At 43.7% G+C, this 25185-nt stretch overlaps 1 protein-coding gene across 2 annotated transcripts in view; it reads right to left on the bottom strand.

The window, feature by feature from the left end:
• The window catches only part of Nck2 (NCK adaptor protein 2), a 127824-nt gene that overhangs the window by 38407 nt on the left and 64232 nt on the right, over positions 1-25185 (bottom strand). For both annotated transcript variants that reach the window (XM_085836857.1, XM_021161653.3), the window contains exon 2: positions 22750-22912. The gene's annotated coding sequence lies outside the window, so the exon portion shown is untranslated. The remainder of the gene's footprint in view (positions 1-22749; positions 22913-25185) is intronic.

Here is a 25185-nt window from a genome sequence, read left to right as displayed (position 1 = left end):
ACAAGTGTTCTTGCAGCCCCTCTACTGACTGGACACACCCTTCAGTTATAGAGGAGTAATGACAAGATACTTGACCCAAACCCTTCTCTCCTCTTGACAGAGCTCCCCTGATCTTACCTCATGAGTTCAGAGTCACAGGAAACCTATGCACCTGACCCATGGAGGCATGAATGACACGTTCTACCATATTCAGGCACATAAAAATAATATGTATCTTCTCACTTATGAATTACCACATTAGATAAAAAAATCATTTGGGAAAATGAAAATTCTTGTAAAGTACATAGATAATGCACATAATATCCAAGAGGGTAGAGTTTACTCAAAGTTCTTCTCAAAGCTGGAGACAGATAGCTACCTGCTGTCAGAGGACCTCCCCCCTCCCCCCTCCCCCCCCCCCCCCAGTCCATAGCTTGTAGCACACACATCTGATTTCTCTATCAGATTAGACCCGAAAAGCATCAAAGTGAGCATCTCCTTTAAAGTCAAGGACAAGAACAATAGTAATAAAAATGAGGTTCAGAGGGGATTCCATTTAAATACCAGGTCTGCTGCCGAATTATATAATTTCCAAAATGATTTTAACTAGGAGCAGATCATCATGTAAATCAGTTGATATCCAGCCAACCAAAGCTCTCTACTGAATTTCCTTCTGTATCAACAGTCGTTATGAGAGGACTTGGATGCACTTATTTCAGTGCATGCTGAAAGCATAAGGCTTATAAAAACACAGCTTCCTGCTAAGCCACAGAACAGGGTGTTGGAGAGGCCAGAAATGTGCAGCAGTTGCTAAGGGATGCAGCAGGCACCAAGTGCTGGTAGCCAAGAAAAAGCCACATGCACTGCCGGAAGCCAAACTAGAGGCAGAGGGGCCAGATGTCCCAGATGCGGGATATGGAGGTGCAAGACTTGGGTGTTTTTCTGGCTAGGATTCAGTCTTGTTTTAGTGGGATCTTTCCTTGTTATGCCCTAAGATTTGTCTCAAGTCTTGGAAAAGACTTTGAACTTCTAACACTGTTGAGATAGGAGTATGAAGTCTTTCAAAGTTAGAATGAATGCATTTTGCATTAAGCCTCTGGGGACAGGGGTAAAATGGTACAGTTCAAGTGTTGTGTTTGGGTGCCTTGTGGTGTTCAAATTGTCAACCTAACTGGACTAGAAAACCTTCAGGGCATTAATGAGGCACAAGGATGTAGTGGGTATTTTTATGAGGGTGTTTCCAGAGAGGTTTAGTTGAGGGATGATCTATTTTAAATATGGGTGGCACTAATCCATGGGTTAGCATCCTGAACTAAATACAGAAGAAGAAGAAGAAAAAAAGAAAAGCAAAAGGTAGCTGAGCCCCAGTATTCCCTGCCTTCCTTCCTGGTCAGGCCACAAACCAAGCTGCTTCCAGTGCCCTTCCTTCCCCGCCACGGTGAACTATCTTGTTCTGAACTACGAGGCCAAACAAATCCTTCCTTCCTTCCTTTATGGGAGTTGGCACTGCTTGGGAGCCCTTCCTCTGCCAATCATACCAGAACCTCCAAAAAAGGGCCAGGTGCCAGGATACCCTCCCATCTTCTCCTGTGCCCTCACCCCATCCCTTGGGTCAAATCTGTGAATACAACAAGAACCAAGGCAAAATCTCCTATCAGTTTTTAAACTGTCAGTTGGAAACATAGAAGGGACTGCATAAAGTATGAAGGTCATGGCCCATTTGGCAACAATAAAAGATTTATGAATGTGTAACCAAAGAGTAATTCAGAATCAAGAAGGTCCTCACCCCAATGAATCACAGCTTCCGGCAGGAAACTGTTATGTGCAACACACTACACAAACACCTCAGCTCAGATTCCAGACTAGGCTGAGATTCCTCCTGACTATACAAAATCTTCTGTTTTTAAAGTAGCAGAATGGTTTTAATTACGGGGGAGAAGCCTTACCAGGTTCCTGCTGTTGGTCCTCTCTCCATGGAAGTTCCAAATTAGTACAAGCATGAGCTTCATAGAAGTGTTAAAAACTCAGGCTTGGTAATCCCAACAGAATCTCCAACAATTTCAGACATGGCCCCTATGTACACTTCTGCTATTTTGTACAATGTATGTTAAGCAGGGAGCACGCAGCATTGATGATTATAAAATAAAAATATCAACTTTGAAAAACGTTCCTAAGCCGGGCGTGGTGGCGCACGCCTTTAATCCCAGCACTCGGGAGGCAGAGGCAGGCGGATTTCTGAGTTCGAGGCCAGCCTGGTCTACAAAGTGAGTGCCAGGACAGCCAGGGCTACACAGAGAAACCCTGTCTCGAAAAACCAAAAAAAAAAAAAAAAAAAAAAAAGAAAAACGTTCCTTATCAAAGGATGATCTTTATTATGTAAAAACAAATACTAAGTAGAGATTTAATTCTCCATGAAAAATAAACAAGCTCATTTCATTAGTATGCAAACTTACTCTCCAGTGGCATGAGGTTGTAAAGGAAAATGTTTAAGAAGCCCTGGTATGGGCACTAAATTCTGATATGGGATGGGCACATGATACCCCTCATTTAACACAGAGAACAGACACCATTCTGGAAAGCATCTCTTAGGAGACTGAGAATTAGAAATAGAGTGGTTTGTGTAGTTACAGAGCTAGGATCTTCACCAGGACTATGGCACCCATATCGGTCAGGCAATACAAAATGGAAGTCATGGGTGAAGAGGAGGAGGAGGAGAAGGACAAGGAGGAGGAAGAACAAGAGGAAGAAAAGGAGGAAAACTGGAAGTTACAGAGAAGGGATGGGAGGATGGAAAGGGTGGCTGGGGTGTGTGTAACTATATTCCAAACATATATGAAAATCTCTAAGAAAAAAATACTATTTTAAAAAGAATAATAACAACATTGACTTAGTTTGTTTTAATGATTAAAAAGGTCTTAATAAAGATTAACTATTGGAGGACTGCCAATCTAAATGTGAGAAGGAAGACATAGGATTTCACAAACAAAATTCAAAACATACACATAGACAAGCAGGAGGGCAAAGCAAGCCTAACATTCTTACTGGCAGGATATTGGCTTGAAATGTCAGAAAAACACATCTGTGTGCATGTGTATACAGACATACCAGAGTGTGTGCCTGTGAGTAAGACAGAGAGAACAGGGGGTGGAGGGTGCAAACTGAGGCCAAATGGAGACAGATGCCATCCCAATGCCAATTTTCAACAAAAATTGAATTATTCAAATTATGTAACAACTTCATGGAAGGGCTCTGGAATATTTTTTTCTATGAAACATATCATGCCTTAGATGGTGGAAGACTGCAACTGATCAACTCACAAAAACTCACTCAACACAGGCTTTTTGCAAGATGTGGTGAGTATGTGTCTGCATCCTATAAAGAGCGCCTACAAATCTGTTGGAGTACAAAACCAACATGAAGTAAGTTCACCAACTGTTTCCCCTGAGATGTGCAGACAATCCTGGATGATCCAGCAGGCTCTGGATAGCTACAATCATCCTTGCTAATCTGAGGCAAGAAAATCAGAGAAAGAATTAAGGATACTATGCTGTAACCAAGAGATGTCTCCAGACACCAGAAAAGACAGTTGTCCTAGAGCCTCCAGCAGTGTAGCTTTTGGTGACACCGAGTAATGTCACCTAGTGGGACTTGTAAGGACTCTGAACTGAGAACCACAAGTGAAGTAGGGGACACTGTTTTAGGACATTTGCACTGTGGGCATTTACTCCTGCAGCAACAGGAAGCTGGTCTCAGTGAAGAGTTTTTCTTTGAAAACAGGAGCATCCTATATTCTCAATTTATTGAAGTATTCCTGGTCCTTGATTCGTGATCTGCAAAAGCCCATTTGCATTATAGAGACTGACTCATGAATGGGTTATAGAACCAACTAAAATTCTTGATTAACTTCAAGATGTGTGCAGATGGACTTGCCAGCAGCCAACTCATGGGACAGCACTTGGCAGGACCCTGATCTCCTGTGGGGGAACAGAAAGGCCAGTTGGTGGCTTTTTGCAGCACTGTTACTAATTACAGCAAATACACTTTAATCCTAACTAGGATACACTATGGAATCTAGTGGCTGTTCCAACTCTAAGTTAATTAAGTTATGACAAAAGGCAAGGTCTCGCCACCTTCCTAAAACAGAAAAACACACCACACATAAAAGAGAATATATATATATAATATCCCTAAGAAGGGTGAGTGCCCTGTACCATCTGCATGGTCAAGGAGTGCATGGTGACAGCCAACTGAGACCCGTGTCACAATGTTTCATAAGGATAAGCACATCAAATGTCCACAAGAACCTTTTGAAATAGATGTTATCTACAGATGCATTTAGAAATGATGAAAGGGGGGCTTGGGATGTTCAGTGACCCACCTAAGTCCACAGAGTTAGAAAGCAGAAGATATGGGGTTCAAATTCACCAGAAGGCGCTTTCCACAAACCCAAAGCTTCATTTACTATTCCCACTGCTTGCTCGTACCACTTGGAAGTAGAATTTTGCTGTTGTTCTAAAAAATAAATCCCAGGGGGAAGATGGATGCTGATAAACAAAAGCCAAATCCAATTTCCTTTTGACAAATGAATAGGTGGCATTACTTCGGGAGAAATAGCAAGCCATGATCTCTTGGTGATGACTTGGGACAGGATTTGTGTTTTTAACATTTTATTAGAGAGAGGCAAAGTCTCCCAAGAGTGAGGCTCAGGCTGGATGTTACAGAGCAGAAGTTAGCTTGCCTCGGTGGGTTATCACAGAGGGGCTCTTTCTGTGGTTTGTTTTCTGGAATTGTTGGATGATGGCCTGTGATGTTGTGAATGGTTCCTTCCACAGTAACCAATGTGATGCCTTCTAATTATCTTTACAGTCAAGGTCACGCTCCCCTCCCCTCCAAGATGAAACAGTGGAATAAGAAAATTTCCTTAACATGTGGGTCTGAAATGCCTGCTACATTCACATTCCTGAGACTAAACTCAAGTCAACAGAACCTACAACTGCCTGGAAAGCTTTTCAAAGAAAACAGAATAGATACCCCTTGCCTCAAAACCCAGCAAATACTATTTACAAATAATTGACTACTTTAGCCACAAGCTTGCTCACCTTCCTAACTTTCTGCAGTGCCCTTTTGGGCAGGTTAGACAACAGGAGAAAGTCTGGGTATTGTGTACTGCATGCTTTCCAGACACCAGTTAGTATAATCACTGCTAATTCAGCATAGTAATTTTATATAAACTGTGGACAACATAGGCCTGAGACAGAGCTCTGCCTTCTTCCACATGGAGGCCATCTCAATAATGGGGCCAAGAGAAACAAAAACAACTAGAAATACCCATTTGTGAGCATAAGCTCGATCAAGCTTGGGTGAAACGCCAGAGCACATCAAGAGTTCTCAGAAAAATGTATTTCCAAAGTTCCCCAAGACAAATAATAAGTAGGCATCATACTTTAGGGGTTGGTTTATTGAGCTTTGCTATTTAGTTTGCAACCATAAAAGAAGCTGCAATTTCAATCATTTAAACATCTTATAAACATTATCTATTCAGCTACACTCAACAATACCTGGCCATTCCCCTTACTGCCTTATTATTCGCAATGCCTGTAATTTAGAAACAGGCAGAACAACATAAAATGCACAGGCCGTATGATGCAGGTTTTGTGATATTCAAGGTCACTCTGACTCAGTGTGTTTAAATGATTATACCACATTCCTAAGCATCTGTCTATGTTTTAGAGTTTCTCATTGAATGAGAGGAACTATAAAAAGAGGGTACCTACTCCTTAGTGGGTACCTGGCTCTGGGAACAGGGGCTCTCATCCCATTTGCTCAGCAAGGATGCAGTACAGGTGAGGAGACATGAGCTACCACAGGCCGACTTGCATACATCTACAAATAATTCTGGAACTTGAATGGTAGTTGCTCATTCCAACTGCATGTGTCATTTAAAAGGATAGTATTCTCTTATGGCCTGGGATTTATTTTTTAGAACAACAGCAAAATTCTACTTCCAAGTCCCCCAAATGCTTAGATGTTAAAGACCTGGTCTCACGGCAACAGTATTCAGAGGTGACCTGGGATGGATCACAAGGGCTCACAATGTAATGGGCTGAGGAGAAGCTTTCCTTATAAAAGAATGCAGTCTTCTATCATTGAGGTGCAGTCTCACACAGGCCTAGAGACAACTATTGGTTGAAAACCTAAAACTGCAAAATAAACATTTCACCCTTATATGTGCCCTCAGGTATTTTGTCACTGCTACAGAAAGACACCTATAATCTAAGAAATCAGAATGAGAAAGTAACAGCTTCTAGCATTTGTGTTCAATTTTATATGCTAATTAAAATTATAGCTTTATTTCTAATTAATATCTGATATTAGTTTAGTGTATTTACTACAATTAATGAACCAACATCCATACCACTGAGACTGGCAGTGCCTCCCCAGTGTCCTGTTTCTATCTTTGCATCCTATCCAGGATCCTAGATGATGCTTTGTGGGTTCTTAGGGGCCTCCTGACTTTGACAATGCTCAGACTTTGTGCTTTGAGGAGTCTGGTCAGGAGCTCTGTAGAACTTCCACGATATTTTCTTCTCCTTATGAGCCCTGGGTGGTGGGCTGGGAAGGACAGCACCCGTCTTCACCACAGTGTGTGGTGCACACAGATCAACACAAATATGGCTGGTGGTCTGAACCTTGAGCACTTGTCACCTGCGGCTGCCAGGAGCTCTGGAAGCCAGTGCCTTTGCCTGTCAGAGCACCCCAGAATTTTGAGTCTGTGTGTATTTGTTTTGTTTTGCTTTCTAAACACAACACAAGCAGCTCCAAGCTCATTCCCAGAGTCACAGAATCTGTGTAGCTCCTCCCACTGTGCCTAGCACTGTCTATAACTACTATTATACACACATTCTTTACACATTAAAGATTCCTCTTTTGGTGACAATACTTTCAGACTCGGATGCTACTTCTGGCTGGCTCCTGGGTCACAGCCCTGCAGAGTGTAAAGAGCTATGCTCTGAGCTTGATTCTAGTGCCCAGGACTCTACTCAGAACCTTTCTTCTCACCCACTCTGATCTACTTGCCCTTCTGTATTCTGATGTAATGGGTGAGGAGATATCAGAAGAATACATGGCCACTGCTGAGTCTGGGAACACTTCAGTCTCTTATGCTACTAGAGTAAGCTACCTGAGCCCCTATGAGGCAGTCCACCTCCTAAATGGAAGCTACTTGTCTCAGCTCCTCTGGCTGAAGTATCTTTCTGAACCATCCTATGTTGTACAAAATAGTATCTCCTACCCCAAACCATGTCCATAGCATCTCCTTCCTATAGAGCCACACAACCACAACACATTTCCAAAAGCCGTTTACTCTGCTAACTCTACCTGTACAGTAAGGCTACTAAAGGCTTTTATCCCTTCCATGATACCTCACTCCTATGCAGTGGTCTTCATTACAGTGGTCACTACGATCAGCCCTTTCTGAAAGCCATCTTCTCACACAGGGGGCCCTGCAGGCTCCCTTCCTTGCTATTTCTTCTTCATCACCTGTATTTCTGTCCTAGTCTTTCCTCCACCCACGCTCTTAGCTTTATACCATCACATGCTGTTTCCCAGTTCTATATCCCGACTGCTGGACAGCTACACTCAGCTGCCTAGAGAATATCTCCATGTGCATGTGCAATGTTCACTTTACATCTGGGACGTCTAAAAGCACTCAGATTCTTTCACTCAAACAAAAGAAAATCAATACAATAAAAAACAAACAAACAAAAAAAACAACAACAAAAAAAACCCAGAGTTGTTTGCACAGGGATTCCCATTCTGGCAAACGAAATGGCATGCAATCACTCACCCAGTGTCAGGCCAAAAATCTGAAGCCTCCTAACTCAGACTCCTTTCTTTCCCCAGCCACTGTTCCAGAAAACCCTGCAGGCGGGCTGGCCTTGAAACTGTGCCTGGACTCTAAGCACCTTTCTCTCCCTCCACTGCCCTGCAGATCTGCTGCACCTCGCCATTTCTACCCCTCTCATAACTCACAGGCTGTTCCCAAGGTTCTCCAGCAACTGATTGTGATTATCATGGAACAGGTTGAAAAGCAAATGAAATATCCAAGGCACAGCCTGAGACTCAGTGTCTACCTGATTTTAAAAAAAAAAAAAAAAACTATATACTTTTAATCAAATTCTAGCATTTAAAATAAACACATGTTTGTCTTCACCAGGCTACAATTTATAGATAGCCCATGGGATGATGATTTAAGAAAGGCCCTCAGGCCTTGGCAGAACCATCAGCACATAGGATCTTCTGACACAAAAATGCTGATGTTTACAGAGTGGCCTCCACTATTGGTTCAGGAAAAGATCAAAGACTATTCTAGTTAAGTGGAGGATCTAGCATAAGAATCTAACCTTCTGACAACATGATACAATGTTGTCGTCCAAGAAGCTCAAGCTTCAGAATGGTACAATCCAAAAATAAAAATAAAAAATAAAAAGCAAAGATTTCTTTTTACAAATAATTTTTAAAAAATTATGTGTGTGTGTGTGTTTATACATGCATGTGGTGTGTGTGTATGTGTGTGTGTAAGTACCTACAGAGGCCAGCCATAAAAGGGTGTTTAATCCCTTGAGCTGGAATTGCAGGTGGCTGTAAGCCACAGTGGGTGCTGGGGACCAAAGTGCAGTCCTCTGAACGGCAGCTGATCCTCCCCAGTCTCGCATGCTCTTTAAAAGCTGGGCCACATCCATCACACTCCAAAAGCAAATCCATCATCACGCCACAGGCTGAGCAAACCTGGTAGAGCCACAATCTGTGTACACAGGAATTATGGCTATAGAGATCAAAGGATTGAATATAGCTGTTTACCAATGGTTGCAAAGAAGTGATATATATAACAAATGGCTGGTGTCTAGAATAATGAAAACCCCTACAATGCAGAGAAAACGACCACGACAAAAGAAAAGACAAGTAAAATACATTTGCTGCAGATAGACAGCACAGATGGTGAACACACATAAAACATCATTCAATCCATCCATCACCTAAGACCACAATATCAGTCCATGTTAACACCAGCGGGAGAAGCAGAAAAGGCCGCTAGTGGAAGTCAGTCCCCATGCTCTGCTAGTGAAGAAAGGGAATACACTCCTTAAAAAGAAGAAAAACAACTCAGAATGATCCTACAGAGCTGCATGTGCATAAGACTGCAAGGTCCCAGTCCCACTCTGTAAAGATGCTTTCAGTGTGTCGAGGAACATGCACAATGATGACCACAGAAGCAATAGTGATGATGGCCAATCAGCAGCCAAGGGAACAGATGGGCAGCACAGGGAGGGAGGGAGGGAGGGAGGGAGGGAGGGGGGGGAGGGAGGGAGGGAGGAGAGGGAAGAGGGGGAAGAGGGGGGAAGAGGAGAAGGAGGAGGAGGAGGAAGAGGAGGAGGAGGGAGAGGAAGAGGAAGAGGAAGAAGAGGAGGAGGAGGAGAAAGGCTCATTGCTTTCCGCAGAAGTGGTAAATGTCTATTCCAAGATCCCATTTATAATGCACTAACACAAATGAAGCTAGGCAGTGTGGCTCAGGCTTACAGGCTTGTATATACAGTTGCTGGAATCAATTTTAAAAAACAAATGAGTAGCAAGTAATTAAATGAGTACAGGGGAAAACCCTAAACTGAAGGATGTGGAATAACTGAGGTTCCTCCTCCTGCTGGGAGTGTGACTGTATATTCAGCCCTGCTTCCACAGAGCAGGGCTTCAAGCAGGACAGCATCGCTGCAGAGCAGACATGCGACAGGTGCCCCACAGTCAGTGCCAACACTGAGGCCATGTTGATTGTGTACACTTAGCCTCCCAGGACCCCATAGGAACATCAGAAAAACATGGGACAACACAACAAAAGGGCCTTCTGCAAAATGCTGAACCCCTTACAACCATGGGAATCATCAGAATAAGTATGGGGTATGACACCCAGGAGTCATCGAGGACATGGTGAAGAGTGATATGCAGGATAGACTCCTGGGACACAAACTGGATGTCTGTTAAAAACCTGAATGACGCCAAACATCCAGTTAGCAGTAATGCAACAATACTGGTTCACCAACGATATATGGCAGTCAGGTAACAGGGTTCGTACTCTGTCAGCCTTCACTGAGCTTCCGGGGATACAAGTTAGAGTGCCGTGAGCACCTCTTTGAACTTCAGGGCCTCCTGACTCTTGATAAGGGCCAGAGTTTCCAGGTACGTCAGTTCATTTAGTCATCTGATAAAATAATGCCCATGCTTGGAAGAGTCCGAGCCACAGAGATATGGAGTATATGAAGTCACACTCAGATGTCTATCAAAATGACATTTCACTGACCATGACTTCCCCAAGGGTGCAGCCAATAGGAGCAGGAGTGATGGGTGTTCCCATAGAACATGATCTACATCAAGCTCACTAGGTGCTTACAATGCAGCAAGTTTATCCCAAAGCAGCCCCTTGGGGTGTGTCAGGCCTAATCTACAGACAAGGAGATTGAAACTATGTGAGCCAGTGACCTGCTCAAGATGTGACAGCCAATCAAAAACCAGGTGAGCCCGCAGCCTGGGTCTCCTGATCTAGAGTCCATTGATCTATAAAAAGAAGGACCTCATTTGCAATAAGTGACACAATTTGCAAAGCCATTGTTTGTTAGACTTAGCAGTCAAAATAGAGAGTAGACTCTGCAATCATTCCACATTGAGTGTGTGTGTTGACTGGACCTTGAACTGAAGTATTATTGTAGTCAGTACACATGGCGTACATTTTCTTTACTTGATCAACATTAGTTTTACTGTAGATTACAATCATGAGCAGCAACTGTGAGATGAGCTCCACGCCTATCCCAGTCTTATTTCCTCTGGTCTGTGAGTCACTTACTCAGTCATGTAAACTGAAAATTCTTAAGACTCCAAACTACTGGCTCCTGAAACAAGGGAAAACGAGATGGCCTTTCACCCCTGCAACTTTTAAACACCTTTTAAGCTTCCAATCTATAGTAAGTAGAGATGCCCAAGAAATTCCCAGGATGGCAGAAAACTATTTGTATCCAGCACCCATTCCTTCCAAGGGTTAAAAGTGACCTAGATAAAGACACTAACAGCAAGACTGTATAAGCAGCGCTGTCAGTTCACTGTAGCTGTGAAGATGTGTAGATGGCTTCCTGTAGCCACCAGCCATCAAGAGACCTTTCTCTCATACATGCTCATGGTCACACTCATCTGTGGGGTGCTCGCTTGACCTCTATGAGCCTGTGCAAAGCAGTTTCACAACAGCCAGAATAAGGAATAGAGGAGGTTCCTTATCACATGGCACACAGGCGGCAGAGGACTAGCCACATCCTTCCAATGTCCACCTCCAGTGATTGCAACCAGACTCTGACGACTCAAGTTTCCACCACCCCCAACAGTGGCAGCAGCTAGGGACAGAGTATTTACAAATGAGCCTCTGGGGACATTTCCTAGGAAACACTAGTATAACCCCTCCCTTGCTTTATTTTGATCAGCACTTAAACCATCATTCCCTATACGGCATTATGCATAAATTTGTATACGTATACAATGACTCTACAATGTGCCAAGGTAAGAAAGAGATAGAAGAATGATTTCAGAGAAACAGTCAGTGCCCAGGACTTCCTGTGATGGATAGTGGTCCTGTGGGGGACTAGTGAGGATCAGCTCAAATATGAGGAACTACAAGTTCCAAGCCAGGCTCTTTATCATGCAACCTACCAAAACTTGGATCTAATGTGGGTACATGATGTTTTTTAGTTTAATTTTTTACATAGAAAACACCTGATTGACAAAGTATTCGGTATCAGCCTTGTTAAGGTTTTGCTCTTGACACAGTCAAAATAACATGTCTCTTCATTAGCAATATCCAAACTGTTAAGCAAAACTCTTGAGGAAACAGGACACAGAATCAGCCTGCTAAAGAGCTTTTGGGCTCTCCAAAGCTCCAGCAGGCTCTCATCGAACTCAAGAGTTTCACTTCTAATCACCAGGGCACAGTGTCATAAGGACTGCAACCGTGAAGGCAGCAGGGTCTGGTTAGGTGACAATGTTGTTCTACTGTCTTGAGGAAATGACCTAACTGACAGCCATGAGGTGTCTCTGTCACTGTTGTGTTGCTGTGAAGAGACACTATGACCAAGGCAACTCTTATAAAAAAAAAAACTCTTTGATTGGGGGGTTTGCTTAGAGTTTCAGAGGTTTGGTCCACTGTCATGGCACAGAACAAGGCATGGTGCTGGAGCAAAGAGAGAGAGAGAAGGAGAGGGAGGGAGAAGAAAGAGAGACAGATAAGGAAGGAGAGAGAGAGAGAGAAAAGGAGGGAGGGAAGAGAGAGGAAGGAAGGAAGGAAGGAAGGAAGAAAGGAAGGGAGGGAGGGAGGGAGGGAGGGAGGGAGGGAGGGAGGGAGGGAGGGAGGGAAGAGAGAGAGAGAGAGAAAGAGAGAAAAAGAAGAAGAAGGAGGAGGAGGAGGAGGAGGAGGAGGAGGAGAGAGATCACCAGCACAAAGCACCCCTCACCCCACCCCATACCACACCAACAATGTCATACTTCCTAATCCATGACTTCAAATACACAAAGCTATAGGAGGCATTCTTATTCAAACCACTGCCCTCAGAAAGTTCTGAACAAGTTTCATCCTCAGTGCTTTGTGGTGGCCTAGGAAAACGGCCCAATCAGCATTTACTAAACAAACAAACAAACAAACAAACAACCTTTGTTTTCACGCACAGGGCCTCTGTATTTATGAGTTCCAATGCTATCCAGGTGTCCAAGAGGCGGTCTTGCAACATGTCTCCTGTGCTGGGGAGGCTACGGCATATGAAGTGAACTTCTGTGGACCAAGCACTCCTCTGTCTGAGCAGCCGGAGAAGGTGAAGGACCGGTCTGCTGCTTACACACTTGACAAAACAGAGTAGGTACAGAAAAACTGCTAGGACTGCCAAGCCTGGAGACTCTCCACTGGTGTCCCTGAAACAGACCAACCGCCTAGGTACTTAAGAGGAGGCCACTGCTACATCCCCTCTGGTTTGGTGTCCACACAGGCAGAGTGTTGTGCCTTGTGCACCCTGCTGCCTACACAGGAAAAAAGGGTCGCAGTTTTTTCAAAAAGAAGATCACCTTTACTTCCTACAATTGGCTACACTCAAAGCTCACCGAAAGACTTGTCAGGGCTGTTCGGTGTGACCGAGAGTCCTAAAGGCGGAATGTTAGTGGCTACATAGGAAGCTGAAGCTGCCTCCAGGGTCACAGACTTTCACCAAAGCAAATATTAGGGTTGTCCTTTGTTTCCATCCAAAGGACCTTTTTATAGTTTGCTCAAATATCCACACAATGCCCCAAAAGTTTCTCCTTAAACTATGATCACATACACTGATTTATTCACATCTTCAAAGCCATTTTAAACCTTGGAACCTAGAAGTCTTTCTAATGACTGGGGCAGGGGGCAGGGTTGTCAAAAGGAAAATTAATCCTGATAGGAAGAAGCTTTTAAACTCAGGCTCCCTTGGCTCCAGCAGAGAGCATGCAGGCATGTGTAGGTACCATGTTGTCCCTAACTCCTCAACTCCCAGTTCGGCGGTTGCTCAGAAAATTGGACATAGTACTACCGGAGGATCCAGCAATACCTCTCCTGGGCATATACCCAGAACATGTTCTAACTTGTAATAAGGACACATGTTCCACTATATTCATAGCAGCCTTATTTATAATAGCCAGAAGCTGGAAAGAACCAAGATGTCCCCTCAACAGAAGAATGGATACAGAAAATGTGGTATATTTGCACAATGGAGTACTATTCAGCTACTAAAAACAATGAATTTATGAAATTCTTAGGCAAATGGATATATCTGGAGGATATCATCCTGAGTGAGGTAACCCAATCACAGAAGAACACACATGATATACACTCACTGATACGTGGATATTAGCCCAGAAACTTAGAATACCTAAGATACAATTTCAAAAACACATGAAACTCAAGAAGAAGGAAGACCACAGTGTGGATACTTCATTCCTTCTTAGAATGGGGAACAAAATACTTATGGAAGGAGTTACAGAGACAAAGTTTGCAGCTGAGGCAGAAGGAAGGACCATCCAGAGACTGCCCCACCCGGGGATCCATCCCATAAACAACCACCAAACCCAGACACTAGTGCATAAGCCAGCAGATTTTGCTGGCAGGACTCTGATATAGCTGTCTCTTGTGAGGCTATGCCAGTGCCTGGCAAATACAGAAGTAGATGCTCACAGTCATCTATTGGATGGATCACAGGGCCCCCAATGGAAGAGCTAGAGAAAGTACCCAAGGAGCTAGAGGGGTCTGCATTACTATAGGAGGATCAACACTATGAACTAACCAGTACCCCCAGAGCTGTGTCTCTAGTTGCAAATGTAGCAGAAGATGGCCTAGTCGGCCATCAATGGGAGGAGAGGCCCTTGGTCTTGTGAAGATCATATGCCCCAGTACAGGGGAATGCCAGGGCCAGGAAGCAGGAGTGGGTGGGTTGGTGAGCAGGGTTGGGGGAGGGTATAGGGGGCTTTGGGGGATAGCATTTGAAATGTAAATGAAGAAAATACCTAATAAAAAAAAGAAATTAAAAAAAAAAAAAGAAAATACCGCCGGGCGTGGTGGCGCACGCCTTTAATCCCAGCACTCGGGAGGCAGAGGCAGGCGGATTTCTGAGTTCGAGGCCAGCCTGGTCTACAAAGTGAGTTCCAGGACAGCCAGGGCTACACAGAGAAACCCTGTCTCGAAAAACCAAAAAAAAAAAAAAAAAAGAAAATACCATTCTTCCAACCCATCCTAGAGGACCCACTGCACTCAGAGCAGTTGGTAAGAATCCCCTACCCCTACACACCACACCACCCCCGCCCAAGTCCAGGAGCTGCTGCTAGGAGCCTGGTGGACTTGGGACCCATTACCCACAACCCCCCTCTCCCCCTGCCATACCACTCCCATTCCACCTGGTCCTTGCTGCTGGGGCACACTCCTAGTTGGTCTGCTCCCGTTAAGACACCATATCCAGACCCATCCTAGAGGACCCTCTGCACTCAGAGCAGTTGAGGATCCGCTGTACCTACAGTAGTTGAAGATCAGCTGCACTCAGAGCAGTTGACAACAGCGTGACTGCTGCTTGACTGCTCCACTGAAGACCCAACAATCTGAAGGCCTCCCAGGAGATCTAGTGCAGCCAGGGCAAAAGATCAGCAGTTTCTCTGCCCCTGCGGAAGGCCCCCAGTTGGAAGGCCCCACAGGTGGTCTGCTAAAGCCAGGCCCACCGGCCTGCCTCAAGAAGCGAAGCAACCCAGGGACAAAAGAGGTAGACTTCAGACAGTCACAGAGACCAACACACACCAGGGATATCCAGATGGTGAAAGGCAAGCACAAGAACAGAAGCAACAGAAGCAAAAATACGTGGGCATCATCAGAACCCAGTTCTCCCACCATAGCAAGTCTGAATGTGACCATATAATTGGTCACAAAACAACCCTCAACCAATACAAGAAGACAGAAATAATACCATGCATCCTATCAGATCACCATGGCCTAAGGCTGGCCTTCAAGAACAGCAAAAACTACAGAAAGCCCACATACATGTGGAAACTGAACAACTCTTTACTCAATGATAACTTGGTCAGGGAAGAAATAAAGAAATTAAAGACTTCCTGGAATTTAATGAAAATGTTGACACATCATAGCCAAACTTATGGGACACAATGGAAGCAGTGCTAAGAGGAAAGTTCAAAGCACTAAGTGCTCTGATAAAGAAACTGGAGAGATCTTACACTAACAACTTAACAGCACACCTGAGAGCTCTAGAACAAAAAGAAGCAAACTCACCCAAGAGGAGGAGAAGGCAAGAAATAGTCAAACTCAGGGCAGGAATTAACCAAATAGAAACAAAGAAAATAATACAAAGAATCAGCAAAACTAAAAGATGGTTCTTTGAAAGAATCAACAAGATAGATAAACCCCTACCTAGCCAAACTAACTAAAGGACTGAGAGACAGTATCCAAATTAACAAAATCAGAAAAGGGAGACATAACAACAGAAATAGAGGAAACTCAAAAAATCATCAGATCCTACTATAAAGGCCTATACTCAACAAAACTGGAAAATGTAGATGAAATGGTTGGTTTTCTAGACAGATACCACATACCAAAGTTAAATCAAGACCAGGTAAACAGGCCCACATCACACAAGGAAATAGAAGTCATTAAAAACCTCCCAACCAAAAAAAAAAAAACAAACCACTCAGGGCCAGATGGATTTAGTGCAGAATTCTACCGGACCTCCGAAGATAACCAGACACCAATTTCCCTCAAGCTATTCCATAAAATAGAAACAGAAGGAACACTACCTAACAGGTTCTATGAAGCCACAATCACTCTGATACCTAAACCACCCAAGGACCTAACCAAAACAGAGAACTTCAGACCAATCTCGCTTATGAATATAATGCAAAAACACTCAATGAAATTCTTGCAAACCAAATCCAAGAACACATCAAAACCATTATTCACCACGATCAAGTAGGCTTCATCCCAGGGATGCAAGGTTGGTTTAATATATGAAAATCCATTAATGTAATATAATACATTATATTAACAAACTCAAAGGAAAAAAAAAATCACATGATCATCTCCTTACATGCAGAAAAAGCATTTGACAAAATCCAACACCCCTTCATGTTAAAAGTATTGGAGAGATCAGGAATCCAAGGCTCATACCTAAACATAATAAAAGCTATTTACTGCAAACCAACAGCCAAATTAAATGGAGACATACTTAAAGCAATCCCACTGAAATCAGGAACAAGACAAGGATGCCCACTCTCCCCATATCTATTCAATATAGTACTCTAAGTGTTAGCGAGAACAATAAGACAACAAAGAGATCAAAAGGATACAAATTGGTAAAGAAGAAATAAAGTTATCCCTATTTGAAGATGATATGATAGTATAAATAAAGGACCCCAAAAATTCTACCAGAGAACTTCTACAGCTGATAAACAACTTCAGCAAAGAGGCCAGATATAAAATTAACTCAAATAAATCAGTAGCCTTCCTTTATACAAATGATAAACAGGCTTAGAAAGAAATTAGGGAAACAATAATGGCTCTTAGAGCATGAGCCACTGGAGTTCTGTTTAGGAAATTTCCCCCTGTGCCAAAGAATTCGAGGCTTTTCCCCACTTTCTCCTCTATTAGATTCAGTGTCTCTGGTTTTATGTTGAGGTCCTTGATCCACCTGGACAAGCAGAAAGATAGAAAACCTCTGGAGGTAGGAGGTTGAGGGCACCTTCCAGAATGCACCAGAGACCTGCCAGGTGAGAGACTCTCAGGACTCAAAGGGAGAACCTTAGATGAAGTGCCTGACAATAGGGAGAGGGAACTTATAGAGCCCACCGCCAGCAGGAAGACAGGGCATTAAATGGAGGGGGGCAGCATCCCATAGTCAAACTTCTGACCCATAATTGTTCCTGTCTGAAAGAATTACAGGGATGGAAATGGAGAGAAGCCTGAGGAAAAGAAGGTCTAGTGACAGGCCCAAAGAGGGATCCAGCTCAAAGGGAGGTCCCAAGGCCTGACACTATTACTGAGACTATGGAACGCTCACAAAAAGGGACCTAGCAAGACTGCACTTCGAAAGACCCAACAAGCAGCTGAAAGAGTCAGATGCAGATATTTGTACCCAACCAATGGACAGAAGCAGCTGACCCCTCTTGTTGAATTAGGGAAAGACTGAAAGAAGCTGAGGAGAAGGTCGATCCTGTAGGTGGACCAGCAGTCCCAATTAATCTGGACGCCCAAGGTCTTTCAAACACTGGACCAGCAAACAGGCAGCACACACCAGCTGATACGAAACCCACACATACAGGAGAGGACTGCTGGGTCTGTGTTCATGCTGGGATGCCTAAGAGCACTAAGCTCTGGCCCAGGCCTTTGTCTCTCAAAGCTGGAGTCCACGTTTAAGGGAGCCACACAGTTGCCACTGTCGTCTCTAAGATATCAGGAACCACTAACATTAGGAGAGGAAGAAGTCCAGCTTTTAAGCAGCAGATCTTGGTTCAAAAACTAACTGCTATTCATCTAGCCAATGAGGTAATTCAACTGCAGTAAAAGCCAGAGACACACCAGAGAAGGCAAACCTCATACCAATCCTACCAGGGTTGCACAACCATTCCAGGCTGCAGAGACTGTGGCCTGGACTCTCGTGGCCTCTTCTGTTTCTGCAGAAACTCAAGGAGTCATTTCCAGACATGTGGGGACCTCCAGCCAAAGAGAGAACACCAGCTATATACCTGCAGCAGCAGCTGGAATCCTGAAAATGTAAGTATTTGTCAACTAGCTTCTTCTGCAAAGAGCCTTTCTATGTAAACCCTTGTCATTGGGCAAAGTCACTTACTTATTAGCAACCTCCAAAACAACAAATGTAGGGCCATGCTAAAAATAAGGAACAAACCAATCCAATCCAAGGCACATCTTCTAAATAGATTGCTATGGCTCGGATGTGGGCTGAGGTTCCTCTAGGGCTCATGTGTTGAAATCCCTGTTGTGAGGTACTAAGGAGGCTTCGATTTAATCTATGACACTTATGATGACTGATTGGGATTAGACACCATCGTCCAAGTACAGATCCATGCATGAATGCTAGTGGCTTTTAACAAAAAAGGAGAGAGACTAACAGACATACTGTCTCTTACATGTGCGTGTGATGTCCTGCACAGCCTTGGACTCTGCCAGCAAGGTCATCACAGCTGAAGCACCCACAACTGTGAGCTAAGTAAGCTTCCTTCTCCCAGCCTCTGGAGTTTTGTTGCAATAATACAAAACAGACTGATAAGATGTTAAGCTGGAGGAAATTTTCCTTTTATACAAATCAAGAATAATGTGAATGTAAGTAGTGAAACTTTCCTTTATTTCCTCTTAGTATTAATGTAAGAGTAACTGGCAGGCTTGTGTGTTAATTTCTCCTGTCCTGTAGTACCTGTGCAGGAGGAAAGGGGTTCTGGTAGCATCAAGGTAGCATCGCAGCTGGCATTTATATCTCAATATAATCCTAGCAGCCGCTACACGCTGGGGAAATCCAATGAGGGCCGCTCTCCCTTCAGCATAGCACATGACAGTCTCACAGCATCCACCCCGCTAAACAATGGTCACCTCCATCAATTTCAGTTTCCAAGTGAAATGCTGAGAGTGATCATGAGGAGAGAGAGTGTGAAAAGGGTATGTTAGCATCCTATCTCCATGGTCTCCATTCTCCTAGAGGGCACGCCAGAGGTCTCCAAAATTTTATGCCATTACTTTAATGGAGTAAGACCATGGGCAGAAAAAGCCAGCCCTAGAAATGAGCTCTGAGATCCCACTACGCTCTAAATGCTCCTCCACCCAGCCCATATGTAGGTCTAAAAACGTGGTATATTCCTTGGGTAGCCAGTAACTAGAGAACACACCCAAGACTGCCATCCCAATCACCACTTTTCTAGATAGCATTACACTGGTGTCCCTCTGGCACACTGATGACGCTGTCCAGCCATTGTGTTTCCTACTGGCACTTCAAAAGATCGCTAACCAGAAAGCACATGGCTAGCCCCAGACACCACTCCTTCTAGCACTCAAACCCACTCAGGCTACCAGGCCTGCCCGGTGCCAAGCAGACTATTAAGTCTCTACCCATGTGTCCCTTCATTCCTTCAAACTGGTTCCAGTGTAACATCCTCAGGGCCTTCCTAGACTCCTTTCCAAAGGGCAGTGCTTCCATGCCCAGACAGACTGGCTATAGACACAGAGTACAAACCTGTGTAATCTAACTGGTCCTATAAGAGCTCCAGCCCTAGCCAGCCAGGACATGAGGAAGTCTGGAACCATATCTTATATTTTTGAAGGTACTAAAAGACAGTGCTAAAACAATCCCAGCAAAATGGCTTAGAATGTGGTCAGTGCTCGCAGTGTTTACTACCCGGCGGCTACCACTCTAAACCACAAAATTAAATGCTTTCTGTATAGATCTCATCCCTTATGAAATAAACATGGCCCCTGTAATCACTGCCTGGCCGGTGTAACGCACCCTGCTGAGTATGCAGGCTGGTCCAGGAGGAGGGAGAGCCAGGAGCCAGCATAGCGCTCTCCCTCCTCCATGCAAGCTCTAAGTCTGTCAACGTCACCTCACTGACTGATCATTATAAACTTCTTCATAATCAGTGCCGGTCTATTCCTGGTGAATTTTGAATGAATTCTGGTGACCAGATCTGAGAGGCTCTAATTTCTAGCTTATGTGCCCATGAAATTTGACAAACGGATTGATAGGTGAACATTCACAAATTACTTGAATCTAATAAGGCTCCACTTCAATGACCATTTCTAAATCACTGGCATTTGAGAGGTTTCCTTTGTAAGCAGTTCTGCCTTGATGGGCATGCTCCGTACCCCCATGGGCTTGTCATGAGGTGGGTGGGGAGCCCTGTGAAGGAAGAGAGCTCAACAGCGCTCTCTGTGGGCGGTGTTGGGAAAACAACTTTGGGGAGGCTGGGAATCCAGGTCTAAAGCCTGAGCTGAGCATCAGCTATGGATTCCAGGACAGCACCTAGTTCTGAATCCACCTCACACACCCGGCATACTTGGGACAATGAGCCACTCTCTCCACAGGAAATTATAAAGACATCAGTGTAAAGTGCTAGGGCACTTCATTAACTACACACCCTCATGAAATACAGCATAGCAACACTGCAAACAGCACATATTATACCAGGCAGAATTAAGGGCATGAACAAGATTCTAGACAAGTGTTTTAAAAAGCATCAAGGTGAAATAGCAAAGTGTTTGAGTGATCACTTTAGACCAAATGAAAGAGAATTCTAACTCGCATAGAAATACATTCACAATCCATCCCATAATCAGCTTCCAAACGCTGACACCATTGCATACACTAACAAGATTTTGCTGAAAGGACCCTGATATATCTGTCTCTTGTGAGACTATGCCAGGGCCTAGCAAACACAGAAGTGGATGCTCACAGTCAGCTATTGGATGGATCACAGGGCCCCCAATGGAGGAGCTAGAGAAAGTACCCAAGGAACTAAAGGGATCTGCAACCCTATAGGTGGAACAACATTATGAACTAACCAGTACCCCGGAGCCCTTGACTCTAGCTGCATATGTATCAAAAATGGCCTAGTCGGCCATCACTGGAAAGAGAGGCCCATTGGACTTGCAAACTTTATATGCCCCAGTACAGGGGAATGCCAGGGCCAAAAAGTGGGAGTGGGTGGATAGGGGAATGGGGGGGGGTATGGGGGACTTTTGGGATAGCACTGGAAATGTAAATGAGGAAAATACCTAATAAAAAATATTAAATAAAAGAAATACATTCACAGAAATCATTATGCCAAACTCCATTATGCCAAAATAATAGATGCGAGACTATCTTAAGCAATCTAAATGACAGAAATAATATGAGATTTGTGGGAAAGGGAAGGGTGATGGGTGGGTGTTATCCCTGAAATTCTGAGGTGGTACTCTACAGATGACAATACACATTCTTACAAGGTGTTTCTCACTGTCAGCCAGAGGGAACACTGGATGAGCTGCGTCACGTCCAAAGTCAAAGGCCTCAAGCTACCAGTCATGGCTGAGATATACTTGTGAGCTGGGGATATAGTTCAGGTATGGAATGCCTATTTTTCATGTATCCATCCCAGCAGCACACACACACACACACACACACACACACACACACACATACATACACACACTGTCTGTCTGTCTGTCTGTCTGTCTGTCTTTCTGTGTGTGTATGTGTGTGTGTGTATCCCTCTCTTGCTTTCTGCCTATGTCTCTCTGTTTCTCTCTAATACACTTGTTACACAACCACATCTTTGTCCACCAGTATCACTTTGGGGGCTCCAGAATCCTGGCTGCACAAGGTTAATCAAGGTCAGCATTTCCTTTTATTATAGCTCGAACACATCTTTCATACAAACGTGTGAAACAGTCCTAGGGATCTTTTTGTTTGAATTTCATACTCATGTGAACTCATCTTCTCAGCACCAAGCAGGACTTGAACTTGATGAGACTAAAGACTACTCTTTCCTCCCTGCTGGAAGCTCTTGGTCCCCAGCATACAGGCAACCTCTGCTCAGAACAGGCTCCAGAACCCCACTGCATAGAAAACAGCTGTCAACTGGTCTGGATACTTACTTCTACCTAAATATTCTAAACCGTCTACTCTCAAGTTGGAACAGTGACAACCTGGTGTTTGAACTATGTCCCTTAAAAGCTTAAATTTAATGGAGTTCAGTAAATTAGGGACATTTCTACTGCCGTTATTACTAATTTAATAGCTATTATGCAGGGGTCTGGGGAGATGGCTCATTAGTTAAGAACACTTGCTACTCTTGCAAAAGGCCTACGTTTGGTCCCCAGCATGCATACTATGGCTCACAACCACCTGTAAGTCCAGTTCCAGGACATCCGACACTTACTTTTGACCTCCACAGACATTAGAGCATACATATGCTACAGTCATTGATATACATACAGGCAAAATACTCATATACAAAAAGTAAAAAAATCTTAATTTAAAAAAGAAAAACTACTAGGCAAATTAAGTTTTTAAGGCAAGCAAACAAACCAAAACCAAACAAACAAACAAACAAAAAACCCACCACCAACAACAAAAAACAACAAAAAAACCCAAAGAAATAAAAAAACCAGCCAAGCCTCTCCTATGCAGAAATGTATAGGCTTACCTTTGGCACGCAGTTACAAGAGGTGACTGGAAAAATTGTAGCACTCTTCAAAAAGATGAGGTTTTCTGCTGTCTGAGGACACCTTGAAGGTGACAGAGCTACAGTGATCTTCCAAGCTCTTTAGACAGCTGGGATGACACTATAGGAGAGGAACCTGTGAGATCTGTAGAGAAATTAAAAGGAACACATATTAGGTGTGCTTGCTTGTTTGAGTTCAATTATCCATTCCAAAGAAAAAAGAAAAAAGACACTGGAACCCAGCAGTTAAAAGTGTTTACTGCTCTTGCCGAGGACCAGAGTTTGGTTCCCAGCAGCCATATTGGAGGCTCACAACTGCTTGTAACTGTAACTCCTAGGAGATTCCATATCCTCTTCTGGGCTTAGACACCTGCTCTCACAGGCAGAAACACACATGCACACGCACGTGCAAACACACATACACACACACATACACACACACCACAGGCACATTCATACTGCACGAGTAGCAGGTAAAGAAATCTTAATGAGGTAAAGGCTCCCAAGTATCACCAGCCCTCTTCTCTACTATTACACACTGCCAGAAACAGACGGAAAGCTTCCAGAGGCAGCAGAGGCAAGTTCATAGGAAGAGGGCCACACAGAGCCTTATCTACAACTGACAGTCTCGCTTGCATTGCCATGTGCCCAGGTGCCACCAACCAAATCCCCAATCCTAAGCATTCACCTGCCCATACCAGGAAATCTGAGACTCACACCTCAAAGCTACAAGGTAGTTAAGAGGCAAGCAGTTAATACAGGTGCCCACACTCCGTCCTGCTTGTGGAATTGGCAGTGCAGTCACTGTGCACACACTTGGGCAAACACTTCTGGTTTCCTCTGACATTTTCAAGGGAACTCTGGTGCGCTCTGCAGATTCCCCCGAGAGTTCATTGGCATCTTTAATCATTTCAAACCCAGAGGGCATCTGTCCTGACAGCTCGCTTGGAGGAGACCTATTCATTCATCCCTAGGATGATTATGTCCCCAAAATGGTAAAAGCCGCACAGAAAAAACGAATTCTATTTTACTCAAATAGGAAGTGATAATTCAAGCAGGGCTATCATGAAGTGTTACAAGGCGAGTTCATAAATTTTGATTTAAAAATGAATCCCTCTTTATGCATTCTCTATCTCAAGAGTCGGATGGTTTTAACAGTATGATTTACTGTAAGGAAAAACCCATAAGCAAATACAGTGAGAATATTTAATGTCTTCTTTCTGTAGGTGTTTACTGTTAGATGAAATGAAGTGCTGGTATCTGGATTCAAGTTCTTATTTCTCCTGTTGAAATCACATGTGACTTGGCCATGGCCCTACCGACCACCTCTATATTTCTAAGTGCCAGATCTATTCTGGAAGAAAATTAGATCTTTAAAAAATATTTTAATTGACAGAGAACTTGTCTGAAGTCAGGCTTTCTAAAGAATACTTGTGCAGCTGTTGGATCTAGCCACCTTCCAGGACAGACATGAATTTTACAAAGCATTAATTCCCTTGGGGAGTGTGTAGGTCAGCTTTCTACTGCTACGACAAAATACCTAAGGAAAATAATTGACTTTGATAGAGGAAAGATTTATTATGGCTCAGGGTTTTAGAGCATTTAGTCCATAGCAGGCTGGCTCCATTGTTTGGGGGCCTAGGGCAAGACAGAACACCATGGAAGGAATACATGATATAACAAAGTTGCTAACCTCACATGGAATAGAAAGTAAAGAAAGGAGAATGTGGCCTGGGTACCAATATCCCTTCAAGGGCTCGGGCCACAGGACCTAACTTCCTTCTTGGAAACCAGTGGTTCTCTACCTCCCTAATGCTGTGGCCCTGTAAAACAGCTCCTTGTGTTGTGGTGACCCCAACCACTAAATCATCTTTGTTGCTACTTCCTAAGTGTAATTTTGCTACTGTTATGAATTGTAAGTATCTGTGTCCCCCGCCACTGCCATATCACAACCATGTTTAAACACATGCAACAGCAGACATCCCCATATGCACCGTCATCCAGCCTCAACAACTACAGGCACCTCTCCAGGTGAGTGTAAGCAAATCGTACAACTCAGCACACCCCAAAAGAACCAAATACAACTCTATTACCACATCAAAATGACTATTAATTCCTTAATATGAATTTACCTACATTGTGCATACTTTTTATAGCTAATTCATTACAGTGAGGGTGCAAGTCATGTTTACAAAGTATAAACTACAATTTCTGGTTTGTCTCCTAAAGCCACTTTAACTCTATTTCATTTAAATGATGGTGATACAGTGCTAAGGTGTCCATCCGGCAGAGGTAGGGCATTCTGCACCGTGTGGATTCGGGCTGGTGTTTTCCACACATTCCCCAATCCCTGACATTTTTTTTTTTTTTTTTTTGCCTTCTACTCATTCTCCCACTGGAATTCTTTTTTTTTTTTTT

This window comes from Mus caroli, unplaced genomic scaffold (assembly GCF_978045245.1).
Source record: "Mus caroli unplaced genomic scaffold, Mus_caroli_1 scaffold_1, whole genome shotgun sequence".
Lineage (NCBI taxonomy): Eukaryota > Metazoa > Chordata > Mammalia > Rodentia > Muridae > Mus > Mus caroli.
The sequence above is the reverse complement of the archived record's forward strand: the minus strand, read 5'-3'. Positions and strand labels throughout refer to the sequence as shown.